The sequence below is a fragment of the Hemicordylus capensis genome, chromosome 5, assembly GCF_027244095.1.
Source record: "Hemicordylus capensis ecotype Gifberg chromosome 5, rHemCap1.1.pri, whole genome shotgun sequence".
Lineage (NCBI taxonomy): Eukaryota > Metazoa > Chordata > Lepidosauria > Squamata > Cordylidae > Hemicordylus > Hemicordylus capensis.
In genome coordinates, this window is record NC_069661.1 from 14383035 (window position 1) to 14404481 (window position 21447).

At 47.5% G+C, this 21447-nt stretch overlaps 1 protein-coding gene and 1 long non-coding RNA gene across 7 annotated transcripts in view; both read left to right on the forward strand.

The window, feature by feature from the left end:
- The window catches only part of LOC128327179 (uncharacterized), a 93453-nt gene extending 73787 nt beyond the window's left edge, over window positions 1–19666 (forward strand). Inside the window, exon 2 of the long non-coding RNA XR_008308516.1 lies at window positions 18768–19666. This is a non-coding gene — a long non-coding RNA (uncharacterized LOC128327179). The remainder of the gene's footprint in view (window positions 1–18767) is intronic.
- The window catches only part of SHROOM3 (shroom family member 3), a 250264-nt gene that overhangs the window by 143973 nt on the left and 84844 nt on the right, over window positions 1–21447 (forward strand). Inside the window, exon 1 of one of the 6 annotated variants that reach the window (XM_053255548.1) lies at window positions 10206–10702. The exons of the other annotated variants lie outside the window; for them this stretch is intronic. The gene's annotated coding sequence lies outside the window, so the exon portion shown is untranslated. Of the gene's footprint in view, window positions 1–10205; window positions 10703–21447 lie in introns of those variants that run through there. 6 annotated transcript variants of the gene reach the window in all.

Consider the following 21447-nt stretch of genomic DNA (forward strand, 5'->3'; position numbering starts at 1 on the left):
GCAAACGGCATCTGAGCAAGTGAGAGACTGCTAAATATATATGGCTCAAGAGAACCAGCAGCCAATCAGACTTCCCTGAGTTAGCACTTCGGCTTCCTCTCTTGTGATCTCCTGGGCCTGCGTGACTGCCACTGAGCTTGCCTCTTGAGACACCTTCTCAAAATCTTGTTGCTGTGCCTCTCAGCCCTCACTAGCAGGCAAATCCTCCTGCTCGGACTCTTCTGAGTCAGAAGTCTGAACCATGACAGGGAGTGGGGGATGTGTCTGGGCTTGGGTCCAAAAGGCAGCCCCAAGCAGGGATCCTGGAGCAGCCAAGTTCTATTTTTTTTCCACTGAAAGGTTGGGGAAGGGGACCCCAGCCCCTTCCCCTTGGGAGTTAATCATCCCTTGGCTTGCTCATGAGAAGAACCATCTGTAAGGAATAGGCTCAAACGTACCAGGTGGCATTCGCGTTGTACTGGGTGGTACTCACGGTCTATGCTGCAGAATTATCCCATTATCCCATGGACTTTTATCTCACGAGAGTCCAAGGTGACTGGGGACTCGAGATTGAGCCAGGATGCTCTTTGGAGGAAAGCCACAGGGATGGGTACCTTGGCGACTGCTGTCCCAGTCCTGGAGAATGCCGCCAAGTAGTTCTCAAAGCATTCCCCATGCCAGCCTGTCTGTTCATGTGGAAATGTACACCCTTGTCTGTACCCCTAAAGGGTGGTCTCATTGTCCTGGGGCAGCTGAAAACCAGGGCTCCCCTCTCCTGTGAATCCCCGTGCCCACAGATCTGCATATGGTGCAATGCTGGGCCCAACTTGTGATTTTTTGAATTGGTTTAAAGGTCCGTCACAGAACCCAGTGCCTCCCCATCAGCGTAAATGCTGTGTATGTGTGTGTGCGTGTGTGCGCGCGCGCATATGCGCTCTTGGAGAGGCTTAAAAGGCAACCACAAGCAGGGAATCTGGAACAGCCAAGTTCTATTTTTATCACTGAAAGGTTGGGGAAGGGACACCCAGCCCCTTCCCTTTTTGAGTCTTTGCAACGATGCCCACAGACTGCTGGGAACAGCAAACAGGAAGTTCCCAAGCAGGAAGCAGCCACATGGCGCTGCTTTTCAAAACAGACACTGGGGCTGTTTAATACGGACAGCGCCATGGCGGGGGACAGCAGAGAAGCAAGGGAGGGAGGGGCAGGTAAGACCTGCCTTCCTGCTTTAAAAGCACCTGCTTCCCCCCGCCCCACCTCAACGATGTGGCTGGGATAGCTCGAAACATTTTGTTGCCTCGAATTAGAGGCGCCGAAAAGCTTTGTGCACATCCCTAGTACTTGCCTATATTGTCTGCAATTTGGTGTCTTTTCTGTCTTGATCGATCTTTTGGCAAGGTAATCCTTATCTAATTTTTTTTGTGAGGAAGTGGTTCTGTTTGTCCACTTGTCTGAGAATCTGAATAACTTCCTGACCACGCTTAGTGATATTCAAAGGTAACTAGCTGACCCGTGCGGCCGCCGCCGCCTCGCCTCCGCGGCCGGGCCCGGCCAGTCCCGCCGCCTCGCTACCACGGCTGGGCCCGGCCAGGCCAGGCTACCTCTCTCTCTCCTCCCACCCCCCGTCTCCGGCGGGGCAGAGTGCGGCCGCCGCCGCCAGCGGGCCTGGCCGGCCCCAGAGTGCCTCCGCCGATGCCGCGGCCGGCCCCAGAGTGCCGCCATCAGGCCCGCCGCCTTGCCTCCGCGGCCCGGCCAGTCCCGCCACCTTGCTTCCGCGGCCGGGCCCGGCCCCGCTGGGCCCCGCCGCCTCTCCCCGCCGCTCGCTGGGCCCCGCCACCACGGCCTGGCCTGCTGCCATCGCTCTGGGCCCGCCGCCTCGCCCCGCCTCATGGCCGGGGCCGCCGCCACCTTGCTGGGCCCACCGCCTCGCTGGGCTCCGCCGCCGCGGCCCTGGGCCCGCCGCCTTGCCTACGCAGCCACCCAGCAAGCGAATTCTCCTGGGTGTGCTGCCAGCCTATCAGGTGCCCCCTGCAGCCCAGCCAATCAGTTGGGCTGCCAGGACGCATTTCTCCTGGGCACACCCAGGAGAATTATATATATAGATACTGCCCCTGAATCCGGATGATTCACGTTATAGCCATCATGTCTAACAGCCAGTGGCAGAGCTCTCTTTCTCTATGCATTTGTCTAATCTGTGTTTTTATATCCTCTAAACTGTGCTAAATTGGTGTGTGTGTGTCCATCCTTGGATGGACCTGCCAGTAAAGGAATTATGGATCTTTGAGGAGGGTGTTGGAGAGCATAGGAAGCTGCCTTCTACCGTGTCTGTGTTTTTATATTTGTGCGCACTGTAAAGGAAAGATTGTGCTGTCGAGTCAGTGTCGACTCCTAGTGACCACAGAGCCCTGTGGTTTTCTTTTGGTAGAATACAGGAGGGGTTTACCATTGCCTCCTCCCGTGCAGTATGAGATGATGCCTTTCAGCACCTTCCTATATCGCTGCTGCCCTAGATAGTTGCTTTCACATAGTCTGGGAAACATACCAACGGAGATTCGAACCAACAGCTTCCTGTTCTCTAGGCAGGTTGCTTCCCCACTGCGCTGTTAGGTGGCTGTAGGAGAGACTTTATCTTTGGGAAATATGGTGTTGAATGTGATACATAATAATATTTATATTATGTTTCTGAGTGTTAAAAATACTTCATAGATACAATTTTTTGAACCATGATAGAAATACTGTGAAGTAGGCTAGTTGGAGCAATGGAGTTAAGTGATATCAGTTGGCTACCTACTAAGTTCATGTAGATGATGTACTACTACTCTTTGAATCTTTAAGGGCTTCTCATTGGCATACAGTGGTTATCCAAAAGTGTGTACCCGCTCCCCCCAAAACAGTATGTGTGTTGTAGTGGTGTGACAAAAAAACCAAATTGCCCCCCACAACTTTACCAGCCACTGCTGTCTAATGGGTATCCTGCCCCAAGCTTTAAAGATCTACTAGCCGACCCCGCACAGAGCATCTGTGTGTTCTTTGGGGCCAGCGGTTACTTCTCCCCCGCCACCTTCTGCCCCAGTCTCCACTTCCAGGCCTGGCCGCCTCTCCTCCCCACCGCCACTTATGCCCCCCACTTTCTCCACACACCCCCGCCCCGGGCCTTGCCTCCATGGCTGGGCTGGGCCCGCCGCTGCCTCTGGTTTCTGTGGCTAGGCCTGCTGCTGCCGCGGCGACCAATCCTCCTGGGTGCGCCTCAGCCAATCAGGCCCGTCCGCCGCCCAGCCAATCAGCTGGGCGCTGGGACGCACATTCCAAGGCACACCCAGGAGAATTATATATAGAGAAGATTACTGTATCTCTTCTTGAAGTTGATTGCAAAGCCCTACTACTGAGTGAAAAATGCATAGGAGCTTTGCCAGGAAAAAAGCTGGCAACCATGTCAGGAAGAGAAGCTGCCTTCTAGTAAGCATGAATTTAGGTTATGAGTCAGACTGGAGTTCAGTAGCACAAGACACCTCCAGCAAATTTTTTCGGTAATACTAGCTTTACCCACAAGCAATAGATAAATTCTTCTCTGTAATATTTCACGTAGACAGCTTGCAATTTGACTGCAAGCAAACATACCAGAATGCTACAAGGACAGAGTAATGCCCAGCTCTGATTTCTTCATCGTCTTTTTGGTGTTATGAAAAAATACATGTTCAAAGGCATGGCGGAATAAAATTGTGGCCAAGTACTAATTACTGAAAAGAGGTCAGGTGATTTATTCTGGTGGCAAATCAGATTTGTGCTTTAAACCTAAACAGTAGATTAAAACATCTTATTTGTTTTATTTCTCTTTGTAAACCGCCCTGAGCCATTTTTGGAAGGGCGGTATAGAAATCAAATTAATAATAATAATAATAATAATAAACAGGGGCCATGGGTCCCTAGATATTGTTGTACCCAAGACCCAAACTTTGGGTCCCCACTCCTAGATATTGTTGGACTACAAATCCTGCCAGCCCCAATGACTGGGGATGATGGGAGCTGTAGTCCAAGAATATCTGGAGACCCAGGCTGGGAACTCCTGTATTATAACACAACATCATGGTTTTGCCTCTTCTGCTTATCTTAGTAGAAAATGAGCCGATTAAGTTTAGAGCCTGTGTGGTGTCATGGTTAGAACGTTGAACTTAGACCAGGAATATCCAGTTTGAAATCCTGGAGCTAGTTACTGCTCTGAGGTCCTTGGAGGAAGGGTGTAGCTCTTCCCAGTGCTTTCTTCCTAGAGCTCTTAAGAGAGGGCTCTGTCTCTCTGAAAGGGCCCTCCCAGTACTGAGAAAAGTGCAGTACTGTAAGGATGTCAGAAAATTGAGAAATGGCTCTCATATTTCAGGGTTTTTTGTTTTTTGGCCAAAGTGCTCCCACTTGAAAAATAGTGAGGATCATTGGCTTTGGTACTATACAGTTCTCGAGCAGCAGCTGAAAAGCTTCCTTGGGTTTATCCCTTTCATATTTGTTTGGGGCTATAAAGTCCTAAGGCTGGAAATCTACCTATATTAATTAATTAATTAATTTCCCCAAAAGTTGAGTGTTTGGGGGAGTATTTTTGTGTGTGTGGTGCAACTGGCAACTTGACACAATATAAAAGTTTACTTTTATTGAAAATGTGCACTTGGATGCAAATACCAAAACTCAAATCATTTCTAGCTAGTGATAATTTATACTTTCTAGTCCTTTTCTTAGTAGCAGGAAATACTATTTTCCTTTCTCCACAACCCCTTGTTCTGTTTCTTCTCCGGGGTGCTTTCCAGATTACACCCTGCAACGAGGTCACAGCGAATTTCAGAAGAGTGCTTCCACACTTCCTGTGTTGTGACACTGCAGTCCTTACACTGACAGCAGAGTGCTGTTCACATTTCCGATGCCTTGTTTCAAATTTAATCACTGTGATATAGTGCTATGACATCATGTATTCAGCGTAAAAAGGCTACTGTTTTTTTGGGTTGTTAGTTTCTGTGAGACTGCTCTCCCTGTTGTTTACGTTTCAAAGGAAGCATTTTGCTGCTGTTGAGCAGCTAGTCGGAAAGCGCCCTTCGGCTCTACCAGTAAGGTTATGGACTGTGAGTCAAAAGGAGTGGGGTGGTCTGTGGCACAGAACTAGAACTCTGCATTATTCCACCAGCCTCTTTTCTGTTTTCCAGACTTTTCTTTCCAGAAACAACTTGAGGGAAGCAGGAATTAAGATGCAGATCTTGCATGTGGCACCTTGAGAGCCAGGCTCTTATGGTAAACGAGATAATGGAAGCAAATCAATAAAGAAAACAGCATCAGCAATAACAGCAGCAATAAATTACACTCTGTCGAAAGAAATGGAAGCAGCTAAATGAGAATTCAAATAGGGATTGAACTTCACGACCCCAGTGGGCCCTTCTAGCCACATGATTAATCACGACTCCATGATTAAAATACTGGTGGACTGTGCTTGAAAGTCACTTGACTCCTAGTGAATACAATGGAAAACATGTACATTGAGTTCAGATAGGCTAGGAGGAGCTGACCCTTGGTAGGGACGTCCTGCATTTACTCAAGACGTTGCTTAGCCTCTAACTTGACCTATTTTAAATGCACACCAGCTGTCTTATTAGGCTCCAGAGTCTAGGCTGAAGCATTAGGCTTTCTCCACGCCAAAGCTTCTATTATATTAATTTCACTTCACTTTTTTGCATGCCTGTTTCTAGAAATAATCTCTGTATGTTTCCCGTACACTTCCTGGAGTTGCATGCTCAGAGGGTCCCTCCCCCCTCTTGATGACTACACTTGGCCTCCTCACATGCATAGCTGCCATGTGCTGGGAGATTCCTCATCAGCACACGAAGATATTCAGGAGGTGCATCAGGATCATGGCAGTGGCAGTGAGGGGAGGAGGAGCAGGTGTCAACCTGCTCTCCTCCTTGTTAAAGGGACTGTGGTAGTCTTCATTTTTAAAGCAATTGTACCGGCGAGTTGGAAGCCAAATCACGTTTCGGCACATCCCTACTCTTGGTAGGGTTAGGAAAGAGCCCTGTGTGAAACCCTGAAGTCCTAATGCCAGTCAGTGCAGAGAGTGCTGAGCAAAATGGACCCCAGGTCTGACTCAGTAAAAAGCAGTCCAGATGCTCCTATACAATGTTTTGCGTTACACCAGGTTTACTACCCAGCACTCCCAATCAATGGATTCCCACCAAGCCATGGCCACCACTCAGAGAAGACAACAAACATCACAGCCCATGGCCTCATACTGTGTCTCAAGTCATTGCTCCACCTATATCAGGGGTTCCCAACCTGTAGTACTCAAGATGTTGCTGAACTACAACTCCCATTATAAATTGTATCCGGGGATGATGGGAGTTGTAGTTCAGCAACTTCTCAAGTAGCACAGGTTGGAAACCCCTGACCTATACTGACTGTCATTTATTTATTTATTTATTTATTACATTTATATCCCGCTCTTACCTCCGAGGAGCTCAGAGCGGTGTACACGCTTATTTTTATCCTCACAACAACCCTGTGAGGTAGGTTAGGCTGAGAGGCACATGACTGGCCCAGAGTCACCCAGTGAGTTTCATGGTTGAATGGGGATTCAGACCTGGGTCTTCCCGGTCCTAGTCTAGCACTCTAGCCAGTACGCTATGCTGGCTCTCCAAGGTTTCAATATAGGGGTCCTTCCCAGCCCTACCTGGCAATGCCAAGGATTGGATCTGGGACCTCCTGTGTGCAAAGCAGGTACTTTACCACCAAGCTAGAGCCCCAGCTTTTTATGTTCACACAATACATCTAGAAAACAGAGCTGTGGAGTCTCCCCCCGCCAACACACACACCCTTTCTTCAGTCTTTAGGGGAAATATGTCTCTCAAGACTCTTCTTCCAATCTGCCGTTTTGTTCCTGTGGCTTTAGGACGTGGTTGCCTGGTTTTACCATTCTCTTGTTATAGCAACCCTGGAGTGTGGCAAAGAGGGAAGATTATTATTCCCCCTTTGTAGCAACATGAGCTTTTTACAAGCGGTGAACTTTTTACCTCCAATAATCAATGCTTCATTTCATCTGCTGGGGTTGCATCTGGGTTGTCCTGGCATGCTTGGAAGGTAGATAAACAGACTTCCATTTTCTTTAAAAAATAAATAAATCCAGATTGTAAAGGACATTTTCCAAATGTCATAAAACTAGTCCTGGTTGGTTTCTCCTCCCTTACTTAGTACAATACAGAACTAGAACCGATCTCTGTAATGTCTACCTGCTGCAGCCTCCACATGTCGATGGTCCACTATCGCCGTGGCAATATTGCAGCAAGTTGCTCTTTATATTTTGATGTGGCAGCTTACTGCTCTTTATATTTGGGTTTGGTGACTAGGGACATAGGAAGCTGCTTTATACTGAGTCAGACCATTGGTCCATCTAGCTCAGTATTGCCTACACAAACTGGCAGCGGCTTCTCCAAGGATGCAGGCAGGAGTCTCTCCCAGCCCTACCTAGAGGTGGCAGAGATTGAACCCTGGACCTTCTGCATGCAAGCAAGGAGATGCTCTACCAACGGCCCTATCCCCTAAGGTGAATATCTTACAGCACTCATATGCTATCTCCCATCCAAATGAAAACCAGAGCAGACCCTGCTTAGCAAAGGGGACAATCCATGTTTGCTACCACAAAACTGGTCTTCCGAATGCACTGATCCAAGCTGAGTTGACTGTATTTTTGTATTTCCAAAGTTTTCTAGGATGTCCCAGAAAACTTTGGAAATATAAAAATATACAGCAAGCTCAACCTGTGCACTCAGAAGACCAGTCAGCTCATCAAAATACAAAGAGCAACTCACTGCAATACTGCAGTGGCTCTAAAGCACTAGACAAGATGTGACACAGGAGTGCTATGATTAGAATTCCCAGCATCTTTACCATTCTCAAAAAGAAGCTGCCAGTGGGAATTCGGATTGGTGGGGGGTGGGGAGTATTTTAATCCTTTGCTCCCACATCAGTTCCTTTACTTAAATGCACTACCTCCCCAAAGCTGCTCCTAATCACCCACAGAGGTAACTTATGGGCACTTTTATGCTCATAGGTTTTTCCCTTCACAGCTCATAGTAATTTCAGGGGGAATTTGGACTGGGACCATAGTGTGTTGGGGTAAAAGGGTTATACCTTCACTCTGGGACTGCCCCTTCACTCTGGAACTCTCCCCACCCCCCAATTTGGTCTGCCTCTTCCCTTTCAGCCTTTAAAACCTTATTGAAGACATTTCTTTTCTGCCAGGCATTTGCGCTCTTGCTCTTGCTCCCTCTCTCTCTCTATATAATTCCCCCCCCCCTCGGATGCTATTCTTGTTTTGTACACCACCCTGAGTCTGTGGTTTGGATGGTATATTAAATGATTGATTGATTGATTTGCTTGCTTGATATCCCACCCTTCCAAAAAAAATTATTTGTAAATAAATAAATTCCCCAGCCATGCCACAGTCCCATTCCAAACTGGGCCTCCCCCATGCCTGCTTTTTGAAATGGAAGAAGACAGTGCTGGCCCAGAACATTTTGCTGCTTGAAACTGACACTAAATGGCACCCCTCCCTTTCCCCCTTTCTCTTTTTTTCTATTAGAATCACATTCTCACTTCCTTCCTTACGTGATGATGCCATCTTGCCTCCTTTTCTCTTTAGGCTTTCCACTGTGGGGAGTGCTGGGTGGTCTGCAATGCTGCCACTAAGAACAGACCCACAATCTGCTATCTGAAGTTGTCCCCTTCACTTGCTTCATGGAAAGGCCAGCCCTGAAAAAGGACACTGGGAGGTCCAATCATGCAATTCCTATGTCATGCCTATTTGGCCATTAGCTTCTGGTTCAAAGCTCAGCCAGGTGGCTTTAGGTAAATAACCATCTCAATAGCCTCACTTCCCAGTTAGGAAATCCTGCCACTGACCCTCCTTACCCATGTTGCTGCCTACAGAATCAGAACATTGGTCCATTTAGAGTATTGCCCACTTTGACTGGCAGCAACTTTCCAAAGTCTCCAGGCCCAGTCTAAGCACTTGCTGTCTGGGATCCTTTTAAAGTGGAGATGCTTAGGATGGAACCAAACAGCAGCGATATAAAAGCTTGGTGTTATAGTGGTTAAGAGCATACGCTAGAAGTTCTTGGTTCGGATTTCAGCTCTGTCACAAATTCAGTGCAATAGGCTGGAGAATAAGAATTGCCCCAAGGCTTGTTCAGATGTGTAGAAATTGTTCCATGTGGAGGAAGGAACATCTCATCCCTGTTTAAGGGCACGGTCAGAGCATAAACCGTGTCACCACACTCATGCTGTTCAAATCACCTTGGCGAACCAAGAGCTGCAGTCTGATGGGACACACCAAATCAGGTTGTTGCAGAGCTGCATCTTCAGCGATGGGAGCCTCTGTGCCCACCAGTGATTTGTCGACAGCTGAGCAAGTTTTCCAATCCTACAGCAGAGGGGTTCCCAACTTCCATTTAAAGGCCCTGGACCCAAGTTCACTTTTTAAATGAACGCAGGTTCAATCATTCACACAAACACATGTATGAGGGTACAGGCATCAGTACACTGGTGTGTACAATATAATATCTGAATAGGGCTTGGCATTCAGCAAGTTCAGCAATGCACTTGAGCAAGTGGATACACTTGTTCAGCAGAGCCGCAGAGAGGTAACCCAGAGCAAAATAACTGGCTCCCTCCTGCTGCACTCCCCCAAACACAGCCAATATTAAACTGGGGAGCCCTCGGCTTCGTGGGGCTTCAGTGTGGTGGCTCCCCCCACCCCACACACACACTTGTGAGAGAGCAGGTATGGCTTGGCTGCTGCCCTCCTCCTTGCTGACTGCAAAGTGGGAAGGGGGACCACGTGGATATGCTGGTGTGTTAATTCAGCCCATTTTTGCATGGATGGGGGGGGATCATGTGAGACACGCGTCTATTAATGCGTGTGCATCCAGCGGAATCCCTCTAATAACTATCCTAAGGACGCACATCTTCCCAGGCACGCACACAGACCTGAGCTCTGCTCGCGCTCTTCCTTCCGCCGCGCCTGGGGGGCATAAATCCACCCCCCGTCCACGTGGATTCCCCAAATTCGCACAATGACAGCGTGGTGGTAGCGAGGGAGGGAGGCGCGGAGGGGAAATCGGGCGAGCTTCAAATTTTGGTCCCCTCCTCCTCCTCCTCCCCCTGCGACGCGAGACGATCCCTTTGCAAACTTGGATGGAGAGGGAGCGAGAGCGCCATTGAGATGCAAATCTAGCGGGCGGGAGCCAATCCGGGCCGCCCGCCCGAGGAGGGGATTACCTGGGAAGGGAGGGGAGGCTTGGGCTGTCCGGATCCTGATCGCGCCGGACACAGCGCGCGGCGCTCTTTTCGCCTGGGGAGCGCCTGGGCTGGGCTGGGCTGCGCCGAGGGGGGCGTGCGCGAAGGCGCCCGGGGATAGGCCTGGCGCTCCGACGGAGACCCCCGCCGGCTGCCTGGCGCGGAACACACCCCCTCCCACCCCCCACCCCCGGCTGCCGCAGCCCGAGGCGAGGCGATGCGGCTGCAACTGCCCGGCAGCGCGACTGCTGAGGGGCTGCTGCCGCCGCCACGGCACGCCGGCTCGGGCTGTTGTCGCAGGGGCGCCGCCGCCCGCCTCGCTCCTCACGGCACGCCGGAGGCCAAGCTGTTGAACTTGCGCTGCTGACAGGAGGCCGCCCATGTGCCCAGCCGGCAGTGGTGACTAGTGGTGAGTGTTGCGCTGGGGCAGGGGGCTCGCGCGCCCTGCCTTTCTCCGAGGCAAGCAGGAGGCTGGTGGGGAGCATTTGGAGGGCGCTTTCTAACTGCAGCAAAAGTTCGCAAGGCGGCTTAGGGCGCGCATGGAAGGAGGAGAGAGAGGCTCCTTCGGCCGAAAAGGGGCTCGCCCGCCGGCCGTCGAAACACCGACCGCCGCCGCCACTGGGAGGGATGCTGTGCTGGGCTGAATAGGGACAATGGCTCGCTTTAAAGAGAAAAGAGCCGCCTCTGCTGCGTCTTTCTGTCCGCACTCCCTCTCGTTTTATCTTTCCTTTCTTTTCACACTCGTTCCTCTTTCTTTTCACAAAATTTCTCCTTTCGCCCCCTCCCTTTCAGTTCGCGCTCTTTTCCTCTTCATTTTTCTTTCACAGAATGATAGAGTTAGAAGGGTTTGGTTTTTTACAAATAAAAATTTCCCATGCCTCTTCCCCCCCCTCCCAGAATGCAGAGTGCTCTCCCCTTCCCCACATTGCAGAGCGGGGGGTAGGTCCCCTCTGACTTGGCCAGGTCAAAAACAGACAGAATTGGATGCAGGAAAGCTGCTGCGGAGAAAAAGAGAGAAGGATTTTCTGTGTTAATTTCAGCCACCCCACCCTCTTTGCACTTTGATAAAGGGGACACCCGGACAGCTGTGGGTTTGATCCCAGACATAAATATTTGCTGAGGCACATGTTCTCTACAGCCAGCGAGAGTAAAAAATGCACAGTGCTATGCTGAGTGATTCATCATACCCCAAATGTCTCCAGGGCATGACTTTTTCCTTTCATGTACAGTGATAATAAATCAGGTATAAACCCATAAAAGTCACTGCCACTGCAGCAATAGTGCTGGTGAATTGGGAAGAGATCTGAGCAAAGCCCTTTATTCCTATTAGGCAGAGAGATAGGCAACCTTTGCTCTCTAGCTATTGTTGAACTACAACTCCCATCATCCCCAGTCACAAATTGTGGCTGGGGATAATGGTAGTTGTAGTTCAACAGCTGGAGAGCCAGGGTTGCCTACGCCTGATATAAGGTTCTCTTGGAGGTTACCTATCAAGCAAACTGTGCACCTTACTGATGTAAATATGGGTTGACTAGTGACCTTTTTAATTTAAAAAAATTGCATCTTTTGAAATAATATATATTTTATGAGAGGAGCCTCAGACAAAATGTATCCCAGATCCTCTTTTTAGCAGGGTGAATGCAACTTTAAAATTCCAGCCAAGTGTAACAATGACAGCATGACAAAAAAGAGCCAGAAGGAATGCATTTAATTAGCTGCAGTAGTCTCTGGCTACCACTAGAAGGGAAATTTGGCTGTGCTGCTCTGAGGCCTCTGGGAGAAAAACGGAGGCTTGTAAAGAGCTGTCAGTGACGGGCTTCCATTGTGTGTAGGGCAGTTGCTTGAGCATGGACATGTATGCATGGCACAAATTTATTTATATGACGACGAATATGATGAATATTTATATACTGCTTTTCAGCAAAAGTTCCCAAAGCAGTTTACATAGATATAAATAAATAAAATGGTCCCCTGTCCCAAAGAGCTCATAATTTAAAAAAGAAACATAAGACAGACACCAGCAACAGCCAGTAGAGGTGTGCTGTGCTGAGGATGCATAGGGCCAATTCCTCTCCCCCTGCTAAATAAAGAGAATCATCACTTTAAAAAGGTGCCTCTTTACATTTATTTCCCACATATCTTCCATCATGGGACTCAAAGTGGAACATAGGAAGCTGCCATATACTGAGTCAGACCATAGGTCCATCTAGCTCAGTATTGTCTACACAGAGACTGGCAGCAGCTTTTCCAAGGTTGCAGGCAGGAATCTCTCTCAGCCCTGTCTTGGAGATGCTGCCAGGGAGGGAACTTGGAACCTTCTGCTCTTCCTAGAGTGGCTCAATCCCCTGAGGGGAATATCTTACAGTGCTGACACTTCTAGTCTCCCTTTCATATGCAACTAGGGTGGACCCTGCTTAGCTAAGGGGACAAGTCATGCTTGCTACCCACAAGACCAGCTTTCCTCTCCGTGGTCAACCCAGGCTCACCCATCCAGGTACTGTCCAGACTTAGACCTGCTTAGCTTCAGCAGGTTGACTGCATCTTGTGCAGTGGCAGCTCACAAGATGCTTGAGACAGGGTACCAAATGCTGCCCCCCACTTAAAAACACAATAACAGTCCTGCTGGATCGGGCCTAGGCCTATCTAGTCCATCATCCTATTTCCAGCCCTATCAGATGCCTCTGAGAAGCCCTCTTTCCTGCTGTTGTTCCCCTGCAACTGGTATTTAGAGGCATCTTGCCTCTGAGTCCTATAAGCGGCCTATAGTCCTCAGACTAGCAGCCATTGATAGACCTGTCCTCCATGAATTTGTCTGTGCCACTTTTAAAGCCAATCAAGCTGGTGACCCCTGTGTGACCCTCTTTTCCTTTTTTTAAATGCAGGAGGCAGGAAGACATCTTGCTGTCTCACTGACATTGCAGTAATTTGCTGCCTGAGGTGACTGCCTCACCTTGCCTCATGGAAGGGCTGCCCAATCATGTGCCCTCTGACCATAGTGATAGTCAGCCCTCAGGCAATACCATGGAACAGGTTTATGGCATACCTGGATAGCAGGAGGTACTGTAGGTCAGTGGGGTCAATGGGAAGGTGGCTACAGGTGAGGTCTCTGAGGCTGCTTACTGCCCAGCGCAATAGAGCAGAGGCAAAACCGCACTGAAGCACAGGGGCGTGGAGGGCTGCCAAATTCTGTATAGTGTGCACTAGAGTGGCACAACGTCATATTTTGGAGTTGACCTACAGCACACTTAACCAAAAACTTTCAAAGCCACTGCAGTAGAGAGCAGGGCATGGATGTGGGAGACAAGTTCAAATCTGTAGTCAGTGTGGAGGTTCCCTAGTGGCCTTCAGCAAGTCACCGCAAGTCAACCTGGCCTACCTCACAAGGATGTTGTGAGGGCAAAGCTCTCACTCTGAACTCCTTACGAGTGAGGAGGTGAGATCAGTGCCGTTTAGAAGTGTCTCAGCATCTGGATTGCTCTGTATACTTGTATGATAAATATACAGGGCAATCCAGACGGGCTTAGACACTTCTAAATCTCATTAATTTAAATGGAAGAGAAGTACACACAATTGTCATCGCACCCTGCCAGTCAGAGAAGAACCTCCTATAGAGAAACTTTCTAATCTTCTTTCTATCTATCATTCATATATATATACACACACACACACACACACACACACACACACACACACACTACGGTTGTACGTGGCAAGCCCCGCCCACACAGTCCTTTACCAATCGGAGGTAACAGAACAGAAGCACCAGTGATTGGGCAGTGGGGATTCCATATGCAGATAGGGAAGAGGAGCGGGTAGGCGGTTAGTGGGTGGGAAGGGGAGTGAATGAGTGAGCATGGAGGGGGCGAGCGAGTGAGCGGGGAGGGGCGAGCGAGTGAGTGAGCGGCAGGGAGGGGGCGAGCAGCGGGGAGGGGGTGAGTGAGTGTGAGTGGCTGACACTGAGCAATAAAGCAGTGGCTGTGGCAGGGAGCAAGGAGAGCAACAAAGTCCTTGTGCACAGATGATCTGTGCAGGTTCAGCTAGTATTTAGATACTACCTTACCATAGTTCTGCAATGCTCTTATGAGCAGACTCCTGCATTATCCTTATTTTATCCATTCCCACAACACTCCTTTGAGGCAGGTCACTCTGGTCAACATTTAACAAATGAGAAACTGAGGCTAGGTGATGCTGACTTGGTAATAATCTACGTGGTGAATTTGTCGCTAGGTGGATAATTTTAATTCAGCTCTCTTAGATCCAAATGCAACACTGTGTTGGCATTTTTATCAACCGTGTGTTCTCAAACTGTAATATGGAGTTGCTTTCAAGAGATTTCTCCTGGATATGGGCAAAACCTGCTCCTTTAGGTTACTATATGTTGAAGCTTTTGTGAAGGTGAAAACAGTGCATTCTCTTCCCCACCCATTTTTGGCCCCATTTCCCCAGTCTGTTTTAGGTAGTAGTAATAGTATTCTACCAAAGACAACCACAATGCTCTGTGGTCGCCAGGAGTAGTCGACACCGATTTAACGGTACACTTTACCGAATAGCAGATTGGCCAGAGATGACTAATAAAGGAATGGATGGACGGGTGGACGAGTGCTTCCTTTTTTTTTTAATTTGTAAAACTGTTTGTGTATTTGTGTCAGTTCCAGGAAATGACTCCCAGCCCTTGGACTGCCCCGGGAATAGGATTGCCTGTGTGACTCTACATTTTCCTTTTTCTGTAGTTTCAGAGATGAGAGCCAGTGTGATGCAGGGGTTAGAGGACTGGGGAGACCCGAGTTCAGGCTATAAATGTAGTAAAATGAATAAATAAGGTGCATCTACAAGATTGCTTCCTGTGCTCTCAAGCAGCACTATCTGGGAGCCAACAAGGGTGTGTGCTGTGCTGCTCCAGCTGTGTGGACTGCACAAGTCAACAACTGCAGCATCCTTCTTTGTGGATGAGCAGAAAGCAGGAGGGGAGAGACATGGGCTGGAATTGTTGGTGCATAATATGGCCACAAATGAATGCTTGGTTTCAGGGACAGGACCGTGCGGTGGCTCAGGGGATCCCATCCTCAGAATTTTGGATTCATTCGCTTGCCAAGTACAAGAGGCTGTTCCCACCATGTGGGTGCAGTTTGCCATTTGGTCAGACTGTAACATTTTCAGTGGGCAGCAGCAAATGTCATGCAATTGGTAAATGAAGTTTATTTGCATTGCCAAAATGCCAGGGAAAGGAGTAAACAGAATATTGTTGTAGGAAACTGAGAGGCTAGGCTATAGTTTCATATCCTTAGGATGATGATGATTAATGATGATGATAATAGTAATTTCTTTTAGATATTATTTAGTAAGTTCCCAGTGAAAATATGTTTTTCCTTGTATTTTAGAAATTCGCCTTTATGAGTCATTGTCCGTTTTGTTTTGTTCTTTCCCCATAGATATGAACATACAAAGCTGCCTTATACTGAGTCAGATCATATGTTCATTTATCCCAGGACAGTAAGGTCTGACTGGCAGCAGCTCTCCAGGCAGGTAGAGGCTTTCCCCAGCTTTGCTGCCTGAAATGGTTTTAACCTAAGAATTGGACGTGGGACCTCCTGCATGCAAAGCATGTGCGTGACACGGAGCTTTGGCTGAGCTTGCTAGTCCTTGCCAAAAATTCCAGATTTTGCACAGATTCGGATCTGGTTAGCAGAACAAATTAATGCAATTTAGGCACATTTGTTTAATCTGAATAAATGTAAACACAGATTTTGGATTTCATTGGCACACACTGTGCACAAATATAGCAGCAAAAAGGAAGACCATCAAGACTAAGCTTTTAATTAAAATGCTTTCCAGTGGATTTACATATGAAAGGGTGGTTAATGGGATACAGTTCTATCAGTTGTCATTGAATTCCTTTTCTTTTCTTTTCCTGAGGGTTCCATCTTTTGACTCATTTAGATGGTTTCCTTGGTTGGAAAAGTCTCTGTCATAGTATTGGCATGTGCTGTCATAATCTATGCATGTTCCGATATTTCACCCAGTTGCAGAATGGGAGTGCCAAAGGGGTATGTGCCATCTCTTTGACGGAGGAGGGGATGTTTGTCCCAGGGTGTCAAACAGCTAGCTGTTGGGGGAATGCGTTTGGGGAGAAGTGATGTGGCATGGTTCTCACAGCACAAAGAGAGGGATGAAAGGCAACACTGGTCCTAGAAGGAGGAGGGAGAGATAGGGAGAGAATGGAGGAACGTGATGGAAAGGGTCTGGAGGAGTGAAGAAGGCAGCAGGAGCTCTAGAACAGGTTGAGAAGGAAAAGAGAGACAGGGTATCCTAACTGATACACTGAGAGCATGAGTGTTTATTTTGTTCTGGGTGTGCACTGGTACATTTATTTGCTTCTCTTCATTCATGTAATTATGCCGTTTGAACACAACCAGTTACTTCAGACGGTTGCTTTTTAAAAAGTCACACAACATTTTGTGCTGTGCTCCTAATCTCGACAACTCATTTTTTCCCCCATACCAAAAATTACAATTCTTATTTCAGTAATTTTAAGATGACTTCTTTCTTTTGTCCAGAGAAAAAGCACTACATTGTCTGTCCTCCCTCTTTGCATTGTTTTAACTGAGGCTCCCCACTGATTAAATGATACTTAGTTTGTTAATAATTTGCCTTCTACTTGATTAAAACATTTACAAAGTGATTAAATCCAAATATATTTTCGTATTGCCAAGAGCCTATGATAGATGCATTATTGAGAGATTTGAAGAAAGTGTGAGATAACAGTGTAATAAACCAACATTAACTTGCTGTACGAAAGAGAGCCACCCTTTCATGCAAGAGGGCCGTCCTTTAATGTGTATGATATCTTTGCCTAGAGGGCTGCAGGAAACAATGAGACTCAGCAATATTCAGTTTTTGGCCCTCATATCTCAGGGCCAAATTAGACACGAGCTCTTACAGTAAAGATAAAGAAGCAGAGAGAAGTTGCTGGGAGACTGTACAATGGTGACTTTTAGTTCTGTGTACCCGCTTGTTTCATTTCCCCCCTGCTTTGCTTGCTATAGTTTGCTTTGCCTGGGCTTTCTCTTATGCCTGACTCTGCTTTTGCTTCTTCTGGTTAGGTATTTTGCATTACCTCCTTTGGTTGGACTTAGACTCTTGGCCTTCCTGGAGCTACTCCATATGCTGTCCCAGTTACCCAGATTCTCTGGCAACTTATCCCATCAAGTTAGCGCTCTGATATTGCAAAAATAAATGCATAAAAATCCCCAGATCCGACCAGTGCCTAAGCAGCCCAGGCAAGAGGAAACCCTAGAAAGCTCACAAAGAGCTTTAGCATCTAAGTGATTAATGCTTTTAGGGCCTTGTTCCTGTCACAGTTTTGCAGGGAAGGTGCTAACTAATGAGCGGCCTCCTTTTCCACAGGTCCATCCTGCTGCTGCCTTGTCTGCAGGCTCTACCTCTCGCCGTTTATTAGGAAACTGGCCTTCGTTTTTTTGCTAGAAATAAACATTGACAGTGATGGGTACTTAATTGGATTTGGCTGGCAGGTTGCAACAGGAGCATAAGAGGGGGAAGGTTTCGGTGCTCCTGGCCCTGATTATGGAATTGGCTGGAAGGTGAAAGTTGGGGGCTGAGCCAGCCAAATCTGTCCCCAGTTACATCCCTGCTTACCAGTCCCCAGTCACAACCAGTCTAATGTGCAAGCATACTTTCCACAACCAAGGGGAGGCAGGCGTAAGGGTATATTTTTGTGGGGTGCCGTCTGACAGCTGTGCCCATGGCACCTCTGACTTTGCAAAAGATCCTAACAGCACAACTCCCAGATTGTAGGCTGATTATTGGTGTTTCTAAAATTATATCCATGCTGAGCAATGGCTTGTTTGTTAAGAGGGACTGACCCGGCTTACGAGATAAATGGCTGCATCCTGGTAACTGTTCCTTTGGGAACTGGGAGCTCAGTTGCTAATGCTTCTGATGACATCTGCTCAGCTGCATTGGTGTGTGTGTGTGGGGGGGGGTGTCCTGAAGGGGAGGCAAGGGTGGCAGTCATTGCCCCCAGACAAGTAGCTCACCCCCCCTAAAGACCCCCTCCCTCCCTCCAACTGCTGACTTCCTGGTAACTTGAAGGAAAGGCATTTTTAACATACTGTTCAAAGGCTGACATCCCAACTAAATTTTTTCAAGGAAGTCCCATTGAAATTAAAAGGACAAGTTAGGCATCCTTAACCTGTCCTTTTAACTTCAATGCAACTTACTTAAAATATTTATATCCCTCCTCTCCAATACACTACTGCTCGGGGTGGCTCACAAATTCAGTAAAGACAGATGCAATATAAAAACAATAAAATTAATTAAAAATCAACTCAAAACAAGCCTCAGTTAAAACCAGATTTAAAACTACAAGTTAAAAAGTTAAAGCCCACTAGATATACAATGCAGATAAAATATTAAAACGGCTCTCTAAAGAGATGGATCTTTATTTTTTCTTAAAGATGATGAGGACGGGAGCAAGGTAGAGCTCTTCTGGCAAGATGTCCCAAAGCCGAGGGGCCACATCTGAAAAGGCTGTCTCTCGTCCCCACTCACTGACGTGTATAGTCAGGATGTCCACCAGAGTGCTAAGCCCCATTGAAATTAATGTAACTTAAATTAGACATGATTTATTTGCCTGATTATTTTTCTTTCATCAGTCTATGTGGGATAAAGTTTGCCCCTTCTGTGCCCCCCCTTTTTTTTCTGGTGCTGCCACTGGTGGGTGTGTATGTTTTACTGACTTGTTTGCATAGATTCAGAAAGGGAAGTGGTGGTGGTGGCAATGGCAATGATAAACAATTCAGAACTTGCTTCAGATCCCTGCTCTGCCATGGAATTAACCGGATGACCCTGGGCTGGACATGGTATCGCTCAGCCTAATCCACCTCACAGGGTTGTTGTGGGGATAAAACGGGAGAAACCCCATTCCCTACCCTGAGCTCCTGGTGGGAAGGGTAGGATAAAAATGATGAGCACAGAACCAGTACATGTCTCACAGGGTTTTAGAGATGAGTCTCTGCTCCTAAGGAGCTTACAATCTAAATCAGACAATGAGGAATACAGGAGGAGAGGAAGGGAGAGAGAAACAAAGCACAGGATTAATGCAGGGGAAATGCAGTTGCACAGTGAAAAGACAGCTGCAAGGATTGGTGGTCCCAATGTATTTCTTCAGCAGGGGAAATTATATGTTTGATTAAGTTTCTGTCCAGTTTTGCTGAACAGTTTATGAAGAAGTCAACACATATAACACTCATATCTCTCTAGATAAAGATTCCACTGAAACTCACTGGGAACACCTGCCTTTTCTGTGTGCACAGATGTGTATTTTAATAAATAAATAAATAAATAAATAAATAAATTGGTTTGAGTCGCCTTTCTGGACAATGTAATTTACCACATACTTCATGGTGGCTTCCTGATAGTGGAGAATCAAAATCAAATGGAGAAGTTTTTCACCTTTAGGACCTGTGGCAAGTTAAGCTTTTGTATCCCTTCATTAAGATTTCTACCCGCTTCTTGTTTCCCCACTTACCCTGTTGCAGAAGCTCATGACAAATTAGCATCCACAGGTCCTGCCTGTTCTTCACCCCCCTCTCGCTTCCCCTTTTGAAATTAGCTTCTTTGTGTCAGTTCCTATAGTTACAACCACCTTGCCGGTGGTAGTAGTAGGAACATGAAATGCTGCCCAACAAAGCCGTGTCTGGTCTGGCTTGGCCATTCATGCTCCGCTAGATTCATACCAGAAGGTTAAATTGCAATTCATTATTTTTGCAAGGGAACGAAGGCAGTGGAGTGTGTTCATTGTAGTGTGTGTGTTTAAACCTGGCAGAGCAAGATGGGAGAATTTGCTCTCCTCCCTCTTAGGCCCAGCCAGCACGGTAGTAATAGGTGGGAATTACAAAACCATTCCTCTCCTGCAGTTTGCAAAGTTCAGTCTTCTTAGTACAGTATTTTACCCTCTCCTTTAAGGATCTTCAGGCATTTTAATCTGAATGGAAGAACCAACAGAGGTTAAAAAGAGACAGTGAGAACGCTAGACGAAATGAATGGTGGGTACACTGATCCTCTGAGAGTGTTTTGGGGCTGAATAAAATACATTTCACATCTTGCATTAGGGACGAGGTTTGTCTGTCTGTCTGTTTGTTTGTTTAGCATATTTTGTACACTGCCCAAAATTAGCGTGTCTGGGTTTACAATAAAACAACACAAATTAAAAACAAAGTTAAATCAATTATAGGTTACAGAAGCTTGAGTGAGTCAAAACTACAATATACATCAAGTCAAAGATCATGCAAGGTTTGGGGGAATTAAAGGTGGTTTGGCCAGCAACCTCTTATTTTGTTCTTCCTCTGTACATGTTTCCCCAGCCCCCACCAGTAGCAGCAGGAGGAGTCTGTGACTGCAGCAGGTAATAATAGCTTTACAAGGAGGCAAGCAGGATGTAAGCAAGCTTGCCAGAAGCCCATAAAAGTCTTGTGGCAATTAGCTAAAGACTCTGAAAATGCAGGAGATTACAAGGCTATTTCCTAACTTATTTTATTAACTGCTGGGACAATGCAAGAGTAAAGGGCCGGACCTGTAGATAAATCAGGCCTCTTTGCTCCCAGAAGGCATTGCTTGGCAGCAGAGGATGGGCCAGATCAGCCTGGCACAGACTCCATTCCAGGAGAGTAGTTAGCACCACCCATCAGGGGCATGGGCCGGTGGTGATAGCATTGTCAGCACTGCGCACAGTTGCTGTCCAGGAGCATCATTAGGGGGTGGCCCCTGGGGAACAGGGCCCCAGTCAATTGCTCAGAGCCCCACATCTCATCAGTTACCTCCCTTCTCCCTGACCTTTTCCAGAAAGGAAGTCCAGCTGTGGAGGCGCCTGCACGGGAGAGAGCTCCTAGCCTCACCTCGCTCTCTGCTGCTTCCACCTTCATATGTGCCGTATTATAATATTAGAAACTTTTTTTAAAAAACAAATAATTATGCTTGTGGGGAGGTATGGTTGAGTTTAGTTATCAGGATGGTGGGCCCCAGCCCTGGATCTTTCAAGTGCAACGTCCCTGTTGCAGTCGCTACCCAGGTATAAAGTCTGTACCATGCAGCCCTGGTGCAATTTGGTTTGGTGCCACCAAGCAATTATTATTATTA